Source organism: Hermetia illucens, chromosome 1 (assembly GCF_905115235.1).
Source record: "Hermetia illucens chromosome 1, iHerIll2.2.curated.20191125, whole genome shotgun sequence".
In the NCBI taxonomy this organism is placed as follows: domain Eukaryota; kingdom Metazoa; phylum Arthropoda; class Insecta; order Diptera; family Stratiomyidae; genus Hermetia; species Hermetia illucens.
The window spans coordinates 100864071-100882982 of record NC_051849.1 but is presented as its reverse complement, the minus strand read 5'-3'; the positions used below and the strand labels follow the sequence as shown (position 1 = coordinate 100882982).

The 18912-nt window shown below is 40.4% G+C and overlaps 1 protein-coding gene and 1 long non-coding RNA gene across 2 annotated transcripts in view; one reads left to right on the top strand and one right to left on the bottom strand.

The window, feature by feature from the left end:
- Nucleotides 1-18912, top strand: part of LOC119660811 — a 169909-nt gene that overhangs the window by 116384 nt on the left and 34613 nt on the right. The window lies entirely within an intron of this gene.
- On the bottom strand, nucleotides 13661-14385 carry LOC119660830. Its single transcript, XR_005250492.1, has 3 exons — nucleotides 14253-14385; nucleotides 14093-14194; nucleotides 13661-13854 (listed from the first exon to the last, which is right to left on the bottom strand). It is a non-coding gene; the product is annotated as an uncharacterized LOC119660830 (long non-coding RNA).

Sequence of the window (18912 nt, the reverse complement as noted above, 5' to 3'; positions counted from 1 at the left end):
ACGCAATGCGAGTCGCTTATGTGACTCAATTTGAGGGCTGTAATGCGATCTTTGTACAGTATCGCAGCCCTGGGCCTGCTTTCGTTGTCTTCAATAGCAACGACCGCTGTGGTGCTGCCTATACAGCAAACTTTTCTCCCATATTCATACGGCTCTTGGGCCAATATTATATCAATTTGATTCCCTCGTATAAGATTTGCCACCTCGTTTGACACAGTTCTCGACCTTTGCATGTTGATTTGGTGGATTCTCAACATTTGTAGTTAGTTCGCGAAATCCTCCATTCCACCGACGCTTTGTGTTGTGGACAGTCCCCGCTGTTGGCCGCATGTGCGGTGTTTGCCCTATTGGCCCATCTGCAGTTAATACAGCTTGCTGCCTTATTTTTATTCCGGCATTATTTGTAGCTATGTCCCTCTTGCCCGCAATGAGGACATGCTTCCTTTTCCCCACAGTTCTTTGCCGAATGCCCATACTTTTGGCATTTGTAACACCTTGACATGCCTAGGTAGTCCTCGACTTTATGAGAGGTCCAGCCAAGATACACCCTTCCTTTCTCCAAGAGTGTCCTCCTTGCCTCGGTGCTAGCCTCTAGCACCCAGTGCACGTTTTGGAATCGAATCTCCCTGTTTTGAAGAGTACCTTCAATTCAAACCCTCTTGCAGAAGTTTGCCCCTTTGAGAAATTTTGCTCAAGGAGAGCCTCTTGCACCTCGCTTTGCACCATCTCCCTGGGAATGTGCCGTATGATCATTCTGGGATTCGTTCCCTGATCTTTCACGGGTCTGAGACCTGCCTTTTCAAGTTCCTTATTATTTAAGATAACCTTCAAATCGCCTTCACTGGCAGCTTCAATTACTACCCCATTTGAACCCGAGTTCCTCACATTTTTTACGTTAATTTTTGCCCTAGTTGGCTTGACGGCCTTGAACAACGACTTTTTGGCGTTTACATCCTCGCTGGCTGCCGTGATCCGTACGGCATACAGCGCCGGAGCTCTCTTGTTGACCCTTTCGATCACTTTCGCCGTCTGATTATTTTTTGATCCTGCCGACGCAACCTCTGCGAATGTCGCTGGACGTTGTGCCTCCACAATCCTGCTTTGTGCCGGCGTCGCAATATTTACCTTCTTAACTTTTGCTCCTTCCTGTCGCTGTCCCTTGAGCTTCTTAGCAGCTGGTTGCGGGTTACCTATTCCGCCTTTCTGATATAGTTCGATCTGCGCCTCACTCCGGCTGGCATCCGAAATTAGGCTTACCGTGGCTTTCTGCATTCTCTCAACTTATGAGAGAATTGTCGCAGTGGCGATTTTGTGCCGCTCGTCCAGGCACACCTCCCTAATATTTTTCACCGCATCAAACACAATTTCAGCGGCATCTCCCTTTTCCGGCGTTTGCTCGTTTACTGGCCGCTTTTGCGCCCCTTTTCTGGCTCGCTCTCGCTTTCTGTGAATATATCCACGATTCGTCGCGCCGTTGTAGCGCTACGCCCTCTTCCCCCCAGACCCAGCCTTGCTAAGAAGACTTCATCCATGTCCATGTCGGAGTACGCCTCCATGTCAACCAACGTTGGAGACGGAGGTGACACCTCCTTCACAGTACTCTCCTCCGCATGCTCCCGCATCGCTTCCGCTATAGTCTTCGCCTTCGACCTGACTCTTTTCTTACTTTTATCCGCCATTTCTAATGACGCGTAATGTCAGCCTTCGTTTCCAATTTAATCCCCTTAAATCTCCTGGAAATAGTCGAAAAAGGAACGCCAAAGATGTTTCCCCTGTTCCCCGAAATCCTATATTCAAAAATAAAATAAGGTAATCTGAGGTATGATCGTTGAACCTATTCCCCGCAATCCTATAATCAATGAAAATTAAATAAAGTGGTGCATGCAGCACTTACCTACACACTTGAATTGACGGTTTCCCTACAACTATTTATAGTTTCTGCACTTTCCCTCGGAGGTGCGTCACAAATTTCGAAGCATAGCACTTTCAAAATTCACTACACAACTAAAACAGAACGTGAGTCACAAAACCGCAGCACCTCACAAACCCTTTGATATGCAAATGCACCTTCCGAAAACTACACAAACAGGAAGAGACTCAGGCGTCAGTTGAGTCAATGTCCCCAAAATTCACTAAGCACCGCTGGCGCACTGTACTCCACAATATTCACTTCTGCAGTTCCACAATCAACACAGAACCTGCAAAATGCCGCTTGAATTTCACTCAACGGCACTGACACAAATCACAAGTATCTAGTTCTCACCTTTCAATCCGTTGTACTTTTCCACGCAAAATCAAATCCACGCCACGAGATTGTTTCCGACGCGTGTAGCTAATCCGAAGGTTTTCTTCTAACTGACAAATCTCACAAATATTTCCTTCACTCTCTGCTTAAAACTTTGCCTAAAACCTCGCTTCGAAAATTTCTCCTCGATAACTCGCACTAAAAGCTAATTTCGAGACCTTCTCGAAAACACGTCCGCTCCGTTTGGCTGCTTGCCAACAGCACCTTGGGACAGTTAAGCCCATGGTGTTTAACGTAGGTACCTGTCGAGGAGACTTAATCCTACGGTCCTCTTCAGACACGGATTGATTTTGTGACCACAATGAAAGCCCCGCTGAGACAAGCAACAACGGTACCAGTATATACCAACTGCATGGCTTAGCATTCATACTGGTGGATGCAAGATTTACCTAAACCTCTACCGAACTAAGGAGTACGGCACCCGTGTTGAAACGCAACACCACGCCGAGGCCCGAAGGTCTCTTCTCGCTTGAGCGCAACCACCATGAAACTGCCACCAGGGGGGCCAACCGCAAATAACCGAGCTATACTCACATACAGGAGTTCACCCGAAGTATGAGAGTCCAGGGGCTTCTCCGGTTCCCATGGTACCAGTATACCCCTGGTAAGGTTTCGTGACCAATTTGCCACTTCAGATGAGTCCGCGGGCAAACTCGGGTCTGATCGCCCTAATTAGGCCTTTGGAGCAATCGCCTACTGCATCACGGCCGGCAAACCAAAGTGAATACAGCGTCTCCCGGTGCCACCACTATGGAGGTTCTCCTCGGCCACTTGGTTTTGGTTTGGAAGACAGGGTTGCCGCCACGTCTTCCTCACCGCCACCTCTGAGCACCAGCACCTTGGGACATAAAAGTCCTGGGGGTTTAACGTGAGTACCTGCCGTGAAGGTATAATCCCACGGTCCTACCCGGACACAAAATGATTTTGGGACCACAATCCGAGCCCCGCCATGCAAGCACAGCGGTCCTAGTTTATACTGAGTGCAGGCTCAGCATTCATACCAGTGGGTGCGAGGCCTATCTAACACCTTTGCCGCAACTAAGAAGTACGGCACCCGAGTTGTACAGCGCAACTCCACGCTCGAGCTCCGAGGAGCTTTGCCCGCGATGTAGGCATAACCACAACCACCATGAAACTCCCACTAGGGGGCCAACCGCAAATAACCGGGCCGAGAACACATCCTCCAGGAATTCTCCTGGAGCATATGCTCTCAGAAGGCCATCCCGGTTCCCATAGTACCAGATAACCTCCGGTGAAGCTTCGTGACAGAGCCACTTCAGATAAGTCCCTTGCAGACTCGGGTCTGATCGCCCTCCTCGAGTACGTGGGGATGGAACTCCCCAACGGGTTCACCTTGGGACATGGAGTCTGTGTCTACTGCACTGTGCCTTAGGAGTCCCTGAGCCTTGCGGCCGTACTCCCCTCCCTTTCGGGACGGCTTGTTTTCTGGCTGGGCCAGATGGTAGATTTCTTGCAAAGATTCGTCCCTCACCGGGGGATGCGATCCTAGCTTGTCGACTTGTTTAACACCACAACCACCTCGAGTCCAACACCAATGTTGGGTTTCGCGAATGGGCCTTACACAACCCCAAGGTACCTGTTCGATGTAGATTCCTCGACATACGGTGCGATCATCCGTTCGACAGCCTTTAGGCTATTCCCATAGATTAAGGAAACACATTTCCGAGCTCTACGTGGGCTCATTGCCTACAATAGTTGCAGGCATTTCACGTCGCTGACGTTGCCAGCGGGCTACGCGAGTCTTTTGGCACACCCTCTCTAATTCTTATTCTAACTCATCCATTTTAACACTCATTCAAACTCCGTGTGGCCCCATTAGTCCATTCATTCAACTATCCCGCTCTAACTTATTTCCCTCACTTAATATCCTAGATAAGGTCGTTCACTCACAGACATATTCATTCACTCCCTTCCTGACTCATTCGCAACTTCCAATTCACTTATGTCTAAAACCCTAGAAGCCTTTTTACTTTTAAGTACTTCCCTGCAGAAATCATTAAACGCGGGGAAGACTTTCTCCCCCACCAGCTCCTCAGGGGAAACAGGCCATTTCCCAAGCTCCCTCCTACATTTAATTTCCACCCTATTACGCTCATCCTCGAACGTGGGACATTTAATTTAATTTTAATTTAATTTAAGGATGGCTTCGGGATACCTCGGGCTGTCCAAGAAGTATGCCTACCGACATGGTCGGTCTATGGTAGTTATAAGGGAATGGAAAAATATATAACGACACTCCAGTAGAGCATCATTCAAAAGAGAGGAGGTGTTCATACATAAATGTAGCCCTACCATGAAGTGAGGGAAGTAAAATGTCGAAAGTCAGACTTCTCATGCACCCTGAGATACCAGTAATGATATCCCAGTCATGATCCAACAGGTACACCATGCATGGGCACCACCAAATTTGGTAATAATATGGAAAACTGCTTGAAAAAGACAAGTGGTCAAATCTCTATTAACCATGCTACAATGGAGTGAGGTTGTGACCAACAGTTAAGCTGTATGGAAAAATGAATTTTAAGGAGGGCTTCCGGATATTCCAGGCTATCCGGGAGTATGCCTACCACATAGAAAGGTGTGACAGTCTATTTTGGGTAATAGAAAAAGGGTTGATATTCCAGTAGAATATCATCTAGAAGAGGGGGATTGTATCATATGTTGGTGTGATCCATCATGAGGGTGCAAGAATATAGTTGAAATTAGAGGACTAATTTCGTTTCCTGTGGACAAGATAAGATAAGTATTATAGAATTATCAAATCTGTCACGATTATGGATAACTCAACAAAGTACATCACCTGAGTGGGAAGACAAAAGAGTAACTTCTGTTAAAAAAAGGCAGAATGATCACATCTCATTTTAACCATGCTACAATGGATCAAAGGAAGGAATAAATAGAATAATAAATGAATAAATAGAGTACAAATTATGAATAGTGACTAAACTAAATGAATTATGACAAGGAATTGAGTCGGTGACTCTGTACGTTATGAACTATTCTGAACTGTAATGAGGTAAAACTAGCTAACAAGTATGTAGTGAAATTTACTAAGCCAAGAAGATTAATAAATTGAGGAAAATTAGATAAGAAAAATTAAATTATAAGTTATTGCAACGATTAATAAAGAGAATTAAATTAGATGAGACAGTAAACTGTAAATTCTTGTGTAAGGGAGGAGTAGCTAAGTTCTTGTGCTGAATAATATCTTATGAGAAGTGGTGGTATGTTTTTTGTAAGGTTAATTTTATAAGAAGGAGCATGTAGGACGAGGTGTGAGTTCGATCTGATGAGTTGTGAGACAGGAGTTTTTAATGAGTTGTGAGAGGAAGAATTTTTGTTGATGGTTATGGTTACCAAATAAATTGGTTTTCAGTGATGAAGTTTTTTATCTCGATTGCTCTTCTATTGACAAAGTCAGCCTTTTTAAGGAAAGCCTCATCAATTCTATCTTTCATAGCCATAAATTTTGGTCTGTTCTTTCTTTAAGTTGTGTCATCGTGACTTTCTTAAACTCTGGTATCTCCGTGAGGCCTACTTTATGGAAATTTCTTTTACCTACGACAATAATAGTATTGTCAAACTCGATGGCATTTTTGTTGTTAAGTGTGGTGGCTTGGAATTTATTGTAGGCTCTCTTCTCCGAATATTCCTCATAGACAACATTTTCTTCTTCATGCCACTTCTCTGTATATTCAGTGGCTTTGTGGTTCAGAAGCGATTCGATGGATTTCGTTTTGTTCTTCGTGCCTTTTTTCACCAAAAACAATACCTCATTGTCCTTAGCTATTATCAGTTCTGTGCCATATTGTTCTAAGGTTGTTTTAGAGTCTCTTATGATACTGTCTATGAAGAGTTCGGTAAGCCTTCTACCTACGATATTGCTGGACAGAAAATAGTTTTGTCTTTCCAGGATGTAGACTCTATTGTTATGTGCCCCAACACTGTTAGTTGTAAGGAAGTCAGATACGACTGTGGTGATTTTTTTGGCTTTTTCGATTTTCTCCAGCATATGTTTTCTCTCTTCTTCTGTGATCCTAACTACTTCAGTAATAGTTCTGGAGATCGTGACTTGAGAGTTATTGCTGGGATCGCTAGCCGTTTGTGTCTCAAATTTCTTCCTAATGGTGGCTGTTTTGGACTTTTGTTCTTTCTTTATTACTTCCTTTATTTCTTTGAGGACTCCATTTACTGGTACATAAATTTCTGGGTGTTCTAAGGTGAATTTAATGAGTGTTAATTTATCTAAATCAATTAGATTGTCTGCGTTCAATATTGTTTCTTGTTCTTCTTCATCATCACTGTTAATGTAGACGAGCTCCATTAATTGTTGAGAAGTATCGGTGTGATATTTGTCTAGGATGATTTTGATATTGGTGTTTGACGAGTATTCCAGTACTTCGCTATATTTTTCTTGGATTCTGATATAATTTTTAAAGTTTTTGTTCGTGTAAATGTCAGATCCCTTGAGCAACGTGTCAAGGGCCCTCTTAACATGGATGGAGACGTTCTCAATATATGAATTGCTGATATCAGTGTCAATTTTATAGATAACGTCTGAGTCCGATGTGTCCGGATTAAAGCCTCTACACGGGATGAGTTTAAGTGGGGGTAAAGGTTGTAAAGTACCCCAGATGGAGGTGCCTATGCTTTGCATGATTTTTTTGTTGTCAGAGAAAACTGCTCTCTGTACCATTTTTGCGAAATTCTTATACAATTCTTCATATTGCTCGTCTGTAATGTTTGGAGGGGTGTTAGGGTTGCGGTCCTTCATCATTTGAAGTAGTCCTTCTTCCTGGCTGGTCCTTAAGGTGTCCTCCAGAATATTGTTTTGTAGATAAGCGTTGATTCTAAGACTCCTCCTTCTAAGTTGTCTTTATTGTTGCATACTCATTTTTTCCTGTACAAAAACGTAGTCTTATTAGCCGATTTTTTGCTTTTTTGTAAATAGTCAATCCGACAAATTACCGACTATCCATAATAGGCATTAGAATGGTGTTTGCCTCATTATAAGTAATTATTTAAAGTTAGTGCCAACAACTCCATGTTAATTATACTGGAATGGAGGAAGTGCAGGAAGGATGTATATTACTATTGCTAATTATGTTAGGATAATAGAATAGGACAGTTTGAGGAAGTATATTCGGGGCAAAAACCGTTGTGAGGGTAAATTAAGGTGTGTTAGTTTTTAAGTGGCTAAATTCAAATAAATAAAGGAGGCTGGAAGCATTGGAAAATTAATTAAACGGATACAAAAGGGGAGTTGAAATTTTCGTTAGAAATTATATCAACAAAGTTGAAGGTTTTTTAATAAAAGGGTAATACCATGTGTGTGTTGAACGGAGAGGGGAGTTGTTGGGTGTATTTATTAGTCAATTATTAGTTTGCATATTATTGTGGTTGATCTCTGGAGGAGTTTCCTAACTTCACATCTCGTCTATCCGATGATTTACTGGGTGTAGCCTCATCTAGAGCACTAGTTTTTTGAAAAATATTCTGTATCTGCCATATTTTTTGGTCTAACGTGCTTCCAAAACTAGTGTCAATAGTGGTATACGTTTCTAATTTCTTTGGCATTATTAGTTGAATGTCTCAGTTAGGAAAGTTCATTTTGTAAGCTTTTGCTACTATCTTCATAAGAATTTGTGGATTTTGTCCAGGTCTGATGCGTTTTACTTTGACACCTTTTAAGTCCATGTTGTGTCCAAAATCTTGAGGATGTTTAGAGAAGATCGAGTGTGGGTGTTTGATGTGTTCTTTTTTTTCATTTTATTTATTTCCAATTAGTGTCTTACATCTGATACATTTTGCTTAAAAGTAGCTTAGAATTAGCTTAGCTAGCTTAGAATTATTACAATGGGTGGCTATACATTGTTTGGCCTACCCGCCCTTCTCTGTAATTAACTTTATTGTGTAAAAACAAATTGTAATTTACAACGTTCCTTGGCTTTATATTTAATTAAAACATTACTTAACCTATTTTCAAAACTGCGTCCGCACTAATGACGCTTTTCCAAGTTGAGTTTTGTGTGGGGCGTGTGGGCGAAAGACCTAATTTTGGTTATTACTCTCTTTTTCAGAGAAAGAGGTGAAGACAGTTTGAGATTGACCGCGAAATGGTCGGACATGCCTGGTAAGGTATCACATGATATTACCTGAAAACTTTGCTTCCTTTCCATAGACAGAAGGAAGTAGTCTAATATAGATTGACGGAGAATTCGGCAAGACCATCACGAGATTGGTAGGCGAGAAAGGGTCGTGGATCCATTTGAGCAGGGTTTTCCCTTACAATTAATGGCCGTGTCGCCCCAGTGGGTGTGCCTGGAGTTGAAGTCGCCTCCAAAGACAAGGTAATTAGATTTCAACTGGAGATCGCTCAAGACTTAAGTCATGGCTCAGTTCCTCATTTCTATAAACGGAGACAATGAGAATCCGTTTATTGCCAGCCGTTTTAATGAAAGCCGCCGCAGCGGAACAGGGTTGTCTAAGGCGACTTCCTCGAATTCATAATCTTTTTTGATTAATAGGGCAGAGCCGGTGTTGTTATCGTCCCGGGTAATGTTATATCCGGTGAAGTTCACGTTATGCCTGCTTTTAAGATGGGTCTCCGAGACGCAATAAATGTCTGCTTTCAGAGAGTCGATCAACACCTGGGCAGTGGTACGTTTGGCGTGAGATACAAGGGACGCGGAGTTAAAAGTAACGATACTTAACCCCATAAATTAAGAATAAGTTTAATGGCAGCGAATTGCCGTTGTTCATTCCTGCTGGCTGAGGTGAGGGTTTCAACCAATTCACGAAATGTAGCCGGCTGGTTTGGGAGAGACTTTGTTGGAGGTGGAGATGCAGGGGCCACCCGAGGCAGTGATTGTTTCATGTAAGATATGCCTGGTTTGGCCAAACTTTGCGACAGTTGTGCTACTGCCTATTTGGTCTGCTGTGCTTCTTTAGATTTGCGGACTTTAGCAGCTTCTTTTTCGGGCCAGCATATCTTTATATTGTGTCCGGATAGCTCAGTGGTTAGAGCACTAGGCTGTCATACGGAAGGTCGCGGTTCAAATCTCACTGGGGGCAGTGGAATTTGTATCGTGATTTGACGTCGGATACCAGTCGACTCAGCTGTGAATGAGTACCTGAGTCAAATCAGGGTAATAATCTCGGGCGAGCGCAATGCTGACCACATTGCCTCCTAGTGTACCGTTACGGTCTTGAATGAAGCGCTCTAACACACTTCAAGGCCCTGATCCAATATGGATTGTTGCGCCAACGATTATTATTATTATTATATCTTTATATGCTGGGCAACCGCGGAATCTGGCGGGATGTCCGACTTTGCCGCAGTTGTAGCATTGCGGCACCTTCGTTGAGGGGCGTGGGATGTTTTGTGGTGCACTTAACGCACCGATGTACAATTGTACAATTTTGAGCAACGTGCCCAAAATTTTGCCAATTGAAACATTGAATCTGTCCCAACGGTCTTATTTTTTCTAAGGTAACCTTCTGGTGTAGAATTTATTTGACCTTGGAGGCGTCGTTGAGCTCTTGAGAGGGCTCGAAGGTCACTATAAAAAGTCCCGATTGAGACTTCATTGGGAGGGAAGGATTCCCCTTATGTAGAGCTTTGTCCTGATTTGTCAGGAAATTGGCTAGAGGCCGGATTTTAAGCTGCGGATGCTCAGCTTTGAGCTCCGCCAGAATTTCTACAGCATCGGTTTCCCGATGTAATCCTCGAATAATGAGGGACTGCGTCCTCAGGGATTGAGGGGTGCTTGTTGTGGCGTTTAAGCCTTGCTCTTTGATGAGAGCGAAGATTTTGCCGTGATCCTCGATGGATTCGGCGAAAATGAGGGTTTTATCCGCCCTCGTGTTCTTGACCTTTATCCTTTTTGCCTTAAGGGACTTTAGCAGAACAGGAACATTTAATGAATATCCGGTAATTACCGGTATCTTTCGCTTCTTTGGTTTCTGAGCGGGGGTTGGGGTAATATTTGCCTGGGGAGTGCTTTCACTAATTTTAACACTTTTGGCACTAACCTTACTCCTTTTTGACTTACGCCTTGTGACGAAGTTGAATGGGTCTTCGTCCTCCGATGTTGCGGCAGTGATGTTGCTGGTTACGATCTTGTTTACTCCAACGTTGTTGGCTTCAATGTTGCTGGCTTCAAAGTTGGTCGGCTCTACCGAGACAGGTCCGGCGAAAGCAGACGCACATCCCACGATATCGTCCACTTCAATGGGCTGTCCGTTTTGCAGGTTTTCCTTCTCCTGCCGTTTTTCACGTTCTGCTCTGAGCTCTGCCCGGAGCTCCGCGATCTCCTCCTTCAGCATTTTAATTATATCGAGTAAATTTGCTCGATTCTCGTCTCCGGGGCTCGGACCCCCCTCTTCGTCAGAGGGGCCCCCTGTCTTCGCCCTCTTGGCGGACATCCTGTCCCCAAGCCCGTCCTGCGTGGATGTCAGGAATTCGGTTCACTAAAAGAAAACAGAAAAAAACAAACGCATGTCAATTATACTTTAATATACGGTGTCTCAATAATATTGAGATCCACTGTATATTGTTAACAGAACGATACTTTCTTTGTTTAATTGCTCTACAGAGCACTCCGCTTAACACTTCCGTCACTTTTTAATTTTCCGTTCCTAGAATACTTGGATTGCTCCGCAACACGTCCGTTCACTACGAGATCTCGAAGCGAACTGAGCCGAAATTAAAATTAAAAATTCGTTTTGTAAGGAAATAAGCTTGGAATTGTGATGAATCTAGAGCTGGTGTTCGACACCTTTGCTTCCTTTTCTCTGTGGACATTATTGTCCATCTTTACTCGGGTTTGTTATCGTTCCTCTTTTTTTTCCAAACGTTATAATACTTATGGTCTTATATTACTTATAAATTACTTACAACACTTATAATCATGAATCAAAGAAAGAGAAGATTGCGACAGTGTGCGCAGAAAATGGTCACAGTTCTGCGCATGACGTCATAAAGAGCATTCAACCAGCTGATAGAACAAAGTGAATGGTTAGTCTGATAAGAAAAAAATAATAAGTATTGACGATACTTTCTTGATTTAAGTAAATGATTACTCGATTTAAGTAAATAACTTTATTATAGTAATAATAGAATTACGCACTATCTCAGCTGGTTGTATGCTGGATAAAATTTACCGAATCAATGCTAAAACGAGGACGTTTAAAGCAAATCGGCTCAAATTAAAATGTTATGCTAACAAAAATCTTTTCATGAAACAGAGTAAAAATTAAATTCATCTAATGAAATAAGATTAAATTACTAGAAAATTATTCTATGATTTTTCTCATCTTTCTTTTTCTTTTCTTATCTTCCTGACTTGAATCTAATTTTCTCTTATAAGGTAAGCGCTTACTTTCTATAATATTTCTATTGAGAGATCTTATTCTAAAATACATCCTAGATTTGAAGAACAATTTCTTAATGTTAATACCGCATTCCACGTCTTTAGTCAAATCCAGTAGGGTTGCTATGTATTTGCTGGAAATAAAAAGAGAATGGTTAGGGTTAAAATTTTGAAAAATTACTTCGAGTTTTTGAACAGTATTCATGAAAGCATCCGTTGGCTTCGTTAGCCCTCCTTCCGAAAGATGGTCGACCCAAGTTAAATTCTGGTTTTCATCTATCATAGATTGACTCCAATGTCTGAATGAAGACTTTTCATCTTATGGCAAATAAATCCCGCCAAATTTTCGAGTCCGTCGTATTCAAAATCGCTTAGTTCCTTTTCTTGAATGTCTTCGTTTATTGGAACTGGCTGTGTCAAAGAATGAAGGACTTCTCCTATAAAGATATAAAATATACATAGTCGATTGATTGCCGAACAATTGATAGAATTAGGATATTTACCCGTAAATATCGGATCTAGATCGGGAGTGTCGTCGACATCGGTGTTTGTTGCAGTGGACACCGCTCCTTCATTGTGACCCATAATATGGAGTCGAAGCCTGTACTTAAATTCCAACTGGTCCGGATGATCGTGTAAACCACCCTTGCTTCGAATAATCGAGAAGAAATTTTCCAATACATCCTGGTTCAACCGGTGTGTCAGAATGTATTTAGTGCCACAATTCTGTTGAAGCTGGTCGAAGAGTTGAACTAGTGCATTATTCGTCTGAATGATGCCTACAAAAAAAAAGAAAAAAAAATTTATTGTCATGTTTAAACAAATTATAATAAGTAAAACCTTTTTGAAAAGGAAGCAGTGTTGTTTTTCCTCTAACTCTTAATTTCCTCATAGTTTGCGTCATGTCCGTTAATATTTGAATCTGCCTGTCGATAGCAAGTCCAAACGCCTTCGTTCTTTCTCTGTAGTCTGCGCTTGGAACTCGTACGTTCAGCACATCAAACCAGTCGTTCACCTAAATATGTTTCCATTAACTATTTTTTTCAAGTAAAGTATCGTTGTTAGAAATACCAATTTGAAAAATTCTGATCCTTGCATCCATGGTTCATCTTCCAAGAAACCAAGGGTACCAACTCTGGAAAGAGCCATCGAAACAGTGTGCGAAAATAGTTTGGTGGCCAGTTTAACTTTTTTTCGCTCTGCTCCTCTTAAATTCAAATTTCCGGATGATATTTTGTGGGTGATGCTTAGCTCTTCTGACGTAAGGCATAACAATTTTTGCACCAAATCCTTCGTGATGGTATTGCCTTGCAATTCGAAGCCCTGATCGATAAAGTGGTTGCGAAGAAGCTTAATTAAATGTGGCACGTCAGCGAATACAAAAATTTTTCGGTCCGGGTGTACTGGGTTAGCTATGCTGGAAGAGAAATTTATAATAAATAAAGTGTATGCATAAATATAAATTTCAACTTACGAAGGGTTTTCTAATGTAACTCCTAGTTCCTTGTGAAGCGCGCGATTGGTTCCTCCTAAGTCGCTAACAATGGCTTGAATGGGATATCCGTTTTCTTCAACCGATTTTATTATGGTAAAAAGTAGGTCTTTTGTCATTTTACAGTTGAAATCATAAAAAATAGGCTGCTTCCAATTACCAAAAAGACCTCTCAGCATCGCGACTTGAACATAAGCAGCTGGACTTAATGTGGTATCGACTGACTGATCGTAGCAGAATGTCTCTTTAATTTTCTTTTCGTCGAAAGAGAGAACACAAATTTTTGCTAAAGCGGCCAAATCAGCATTTCGCATAATTTTTAAAACAGGTTTAAGTATGCCCGGTTGAATATCGATTTTTTGACTCCATCTTTGTAGGGTTCGGACAGATGGAAATTTTTCTTGAGAAGCAACTTATAATTTCTTGCTCCTGTTGCGTAAACCGTAATTAACTTCGCTATGTCCTCTTCACACCATTTAACTTCTTTTTCTGGATTTTTCAATTTTTTAATCTGTCCATCGGTAAATATATTTCTTATCTTGGTCTCCAAATCATTTTTCTCTATATTTGTTTTCTTTAGTTCATCTTTAAGCTTCGCATTTTCCTCTTTAAGACATGTGTTTTCATGTTCTGTCCTCGCAAATTTTTCTTTTACTTGATTTCTGTCAAATATTAAATATAAACAGCTTTTCTTTATTGATTCCTTTTATCATTTAGAAAAAGAAGTAAAAAAAAGTAGTAATGACTCAGCTGAAAATTGTTAAAATTTCTTGCCTATTGATTATGACACGTAATAATTTATGAAACTTGTATCCGTTAAATATAAAATTCAGGATGTGGAAATAATCTAAATTTTTGTTTCAAATACTAAATTACATACAACAACAAAAACGCACTTACAATAATGCTTGGGTTTGTTCCAATTCATCCTTTAGAGCGTACGTTGAATATTGGCACGTAGTACGCTCATCTAAAACGTCTTCTTCGAGAGGCTCTCTAATCCTAAAATTGTAAATTTTCAAAATACTTTCTGGTTTAAAAATATATATGATTTGTATACCCTTCTAATATTTCGTTAACGACTGACTTATTAATTCTTTTCTGCAGCCTTTTCGTCCTTTCTTCCTGCTCCTCTGAATCAGTAGTCTTCTGTTTTGGAAGAAATAACGATGGAAAAGCGTCGTTTTTCAAAAGCCGATATAAATAAAGAAGTTAACAAAAGTTTCTTATAATTCACCTAAAAGCTCGTGTTGTAGATTCCTTTTATAATCTTCTGGTGTAAAGTGCCTGCTACAGACTCTTGACGTAGCCGCATTTAAATTGTCTTTTCGGCAGCACTTAATTTTCCACAAATCACTTTGTTTTTTGTCTTTCGGAAACGTATAAAACCGTATTTTCTTTTCTTCTTCACTTCGATTTTTCTTTTCATTGTCACTATTACACCCAAATACTGCGCACCGCATTTTTATTTACTGCTAATTTTTGAAAACGTTACGAAAAACGGCAAAAACAATTCAACTTTTACTCAATTAACACCTGTTTAACTGACATTCGTGTCGGCAATTAAATTCAAAATGGAGACTGAACGCTCTTAGTGACGTCACAGAATTTCGACACATGCGCGTGTCGCAATCTGTTTTTTCTTTGATTCATGACTTATAATAATAATAATTTTATCTTTTCCTACACTACCATCTTAACTAACAATATTAACAATATTACATTATCCTATAATACTAATTACCTTATAATACTATATATTCTTACAATACTAGTGCCCTTAAGGTAGGATAGGTTTCATTTTTCTGATTTTCTGTTTTTAGAATATTTAGGGTTTTATTCTTGTGGGAATCAATTTTTTTTAACAATTTCAGGGCTTTATCTTTAATATACTTATCTATAGGTTCTAATCTTAGATCGCTATGTATGTCTAGATTTCTTATATAATGCGGGACATTACAATTTTTCTTACAGTTATATTCTGACATACACTCCTTTTCAAAATTATAACCGCATGATTACTGAGTAAATTTTTTTATTATGAAAAGGTGTGAAAATAACCAAACTTAAATTAAATTCGAAAATGTATAAAAACAAACATAAAGTAACAAAAATGAAACCTAAAAATAGCAATTAAGCTTAAAAAATGTGTAAAAACATAACAAATTGAGAAAAAAAGTAAAATTGTCCTTTTTCATAATTATAACCGCATTAATTACCTCGTTACATAAAAAAAATAAATAAAACAATAATGGGCAGACCTAACTCATGGCTTACTAATCGATAGTGTTTGCTCCCTTTTTAATCACTTCGAAGATTCGATTAGGCATCGAATGAATGTATTTTGAGAGCATTTGTGGTGTCAACTCATGCCATGCTCTTTCAATGGCCTCTTTCAGCTCATTTCTGGAAGAATATTCTTTATCCTGGGAGTAAATCTGTCGGACTAGCCATCCCCAGACATTCTCTATAGGATTCAAGTCTGGTGAGCAGGCTGGCCATTCAAGTGTGGCTATGGAATTCGCTTCCAACCAGGCTTTAGTGGACCTACTTACGTGTACGCTGGCATTATCTTGCTGGAAAATTACTTCATTGCCCTCAAAAGAGTTTATAAAAGGAAGGAGATTATCCTGCAGAACATTCTGGTACTCCTGGCTATTCATTCTCGCCGATGTAAATGCTAGACGCACTGTACCTTTACTACAAATGGCTCCCCAGACCATAACTGTTCCACCTCCGAAATTCCTTCTGGACAGATATCGTGGTTCCTTACGCAAATCTCGCCAGTAGCCATCAAAACCATCCGGACCATCTAAGTTAAATTTTTTCTCATCAGAGAAAATTACCTAATCAAAAATAAAAGATAATTTTGCTGAAAACATCCGCCAACAAAAAGGTTATACCTGATCCCAATGTCGTGACATGTTATTTCGAGCGAATTCCAGTCGAGCATCCTTATGATGCTGCTGTAATCGTGGTGCTTTCCTCATTTTTTCCCGTACGAGATTAGGATTTCGATTTATTTCCCGCCATATGGTCGGAATCGATACAGAAAGCTTACATTCGTTCCTTATGCCTCTTAAACTGTTCGTGGAATTTGAAGTCGCTTTGCTTATGGAACGTCGATCTCTATAGGAAAGCACTCTAGGTCTTCCTTTTCGCTTTTTAGTACCGTAATTGTCCACATTATTTAAATAATTACGAACTACTCGATCCGATCTGCCTATTCTTGACGCTATTTCGCGTTTTGATATACCTTCTTTAAATAAGGCACTAATTTGCCCTTTTTCATAATCGGTAAGCTTAACCCCTCGTGGCATATTTAAAAAAAATTAATCAATGAGCAGAATCGATCAAAAGAAACTAACAATTTTACAAAAATATGTTTTTTCAGCAGCCTACAAACAGTATCAGTCGCGCGCGGTTATACTTTTGAAATAGCACAAAACCGGTTTTCTGTGAAATATTTCTGAACGGTTGCGACTAACACCGTTAGTCGGTATATTTCGAACAACAGACTATTACACTAACTGCTGAAAAAATGAGACAGCTGCATCTATATCGAGAACTATAGAACTTAGAATTTTGCCGTGCGGTTATAATTTTGAAAAGGAGTGTATTTGCAGTTGTTTTTTATATGTCTTACACGTTTGGTAAAAAATACTGCTCCCGATGGGCGAATTAATTGCTTATAAATTAAAAGTCTATTCTTAATGTTTAGTTTCTTAGATCTAATTAAAGGGTAAAGGGAGTTCAACGTACCTGTGCATGCTTCGCGTTTCGACTAGATGTGTTTTTCCAATTTAGTCTGCTGTCGAAAGTCAGTCCTAAATATTTCGCTGTTGGTTTCCAATCGATGGGCTGGTTGTCTTGTGATGAAGATTGCCTGGGTCTTCTCCGGGTTTATTTTTATCTTCCACTTTTTGAAGTATTCCAACATTGTGTTGGTTGCCTTCTGAAGATTGCTTGTGATGAGGCGTGCCTGTTCCGATGTGTGGAAGAGGCATGTGTCGTCCGCGAATTAGGAGATAACTGTGAAGCGGTTGAATTGTCTTGGAATGTCCGCTGTGAATACTGTGTATAACAGCGGTGAAAGCGGCGATCCTTGGGGTACTTCTGCCTCCATTATTTTTTCTGTTGATTGTTGCCCCTCCAGTGCCACCCTAAAACTTCGATCTGAAATAAAGGATTGGATTAGTCTTATCAGTGAATCAGATATTTTAAATTTCTTTAGTTTGGCTACGAGCCCTGCGTGCCAGACTTTATCGAAAGCTTTCGATATATCGAACATTATTAGTCCGGTCGATTTCCGCTTGTTTAATCCACTGCGAATGTGCTGGACTACTCTGGCCAGTTGAAGCTCGCATGAATACTCTCGTTGGAATCCGTATTGTTCCTCTGGGATGATGTTGAGCTCGTTGAGTTGATCCTGCAGTCTGCTCCGTATTATCCTTTCTGCAAGTTTTCCAATTGTTGGAAATAGGCTAATGGGTCTCCAGTTCTGTGGGAAGGTTGGGTTCTTTCCCGGTTTCGGCAGAAGGATGATGATGGACTTTTTCCATGCTTTTGGATATGTTCTGAGACGGAGTACTGCATTTATTACTGCGGTGATTGATTCGGCGATGTTATTCGGTGCGTTCTTGATGCACTCGTTTGTAAGCATATCCCATCCTGGGGCTATAAGGAAATAAGGTTCTAAGTGTGAATTATATGTAAGTGGGAATTAAAGTAGAGAATAGAGGCCAAGGATATATGTATAGGGGAAAAAACAGGTATATGGAGGTAGTGGGGTGAGTTATGTGGGTAATATAGGGTTTGTGTGAGTGATGAGGTGGGTGTGTGTTGTGATGAGGTGAGTGTGTGTTGTGGTGGGCTGAGATGAGTGTGGTGAGGTGAAATGAGTGTGTGGTGTGGTGTGGTGTTTACAAACAAAGATGAGTGAGTAAATTAAAAGAATGGTATGAAGTAGAAATAAAAATAAATAAATAAATTAAATCAGAAAATGAGAGCTAAAACACAAACAAATTAGATAGCGGCAAAGCATGTATTGAAACATGGGTAACGAGCAGTTAGGATTCATTGTTGTAATTACATGATATATGCCAAAAGTTACCTCTCCATGATGATACTACATATATTGGAACAAAGTACGGATTCTTGTGTTTGATTTGAATTTTAAGGTGGGCTTCCGGATATTCCAGGCTATCCGGGAGTATGCCTACCACATAGAAAGGTGTGACAACCTATTTTGTGTAATAGAAAAAGGGTTGATATTCCAGTAGAATATCATCTAGAAGAGAGGGATTGTATCATATGTTGGTGTGATCCATCATGAGGGTGCAAGAATATAGTTGAAATTAGAGGACTAATTTCGTTTCCTGTGAACAAGATAAGATAAGTAGAATTATCAAATCTGTCACGATTATGGATAACTCAACAAAGTACATCACCTGAGTGGAAAGACAAAAGAGTAACTTCTGTTAGAAAAAGGCAGAATGATCACATCTCATTTTAACCATGCTACAATGGATCAAGATCCATGATCATAATAAGCAGAAAGCAAGTTTTTGAGGGGATCCCAAGACAGAATCAAGAGATTTTCTTGGCACCGAGTTGAGAAAAATTCTGAGACATCATAAGACACTGTTACCCTACATGGGTGAGACAGATGCAGATCCCGAAGAAAAACAATCAGTTCATCTTGTTCTCGTATTGTGGTA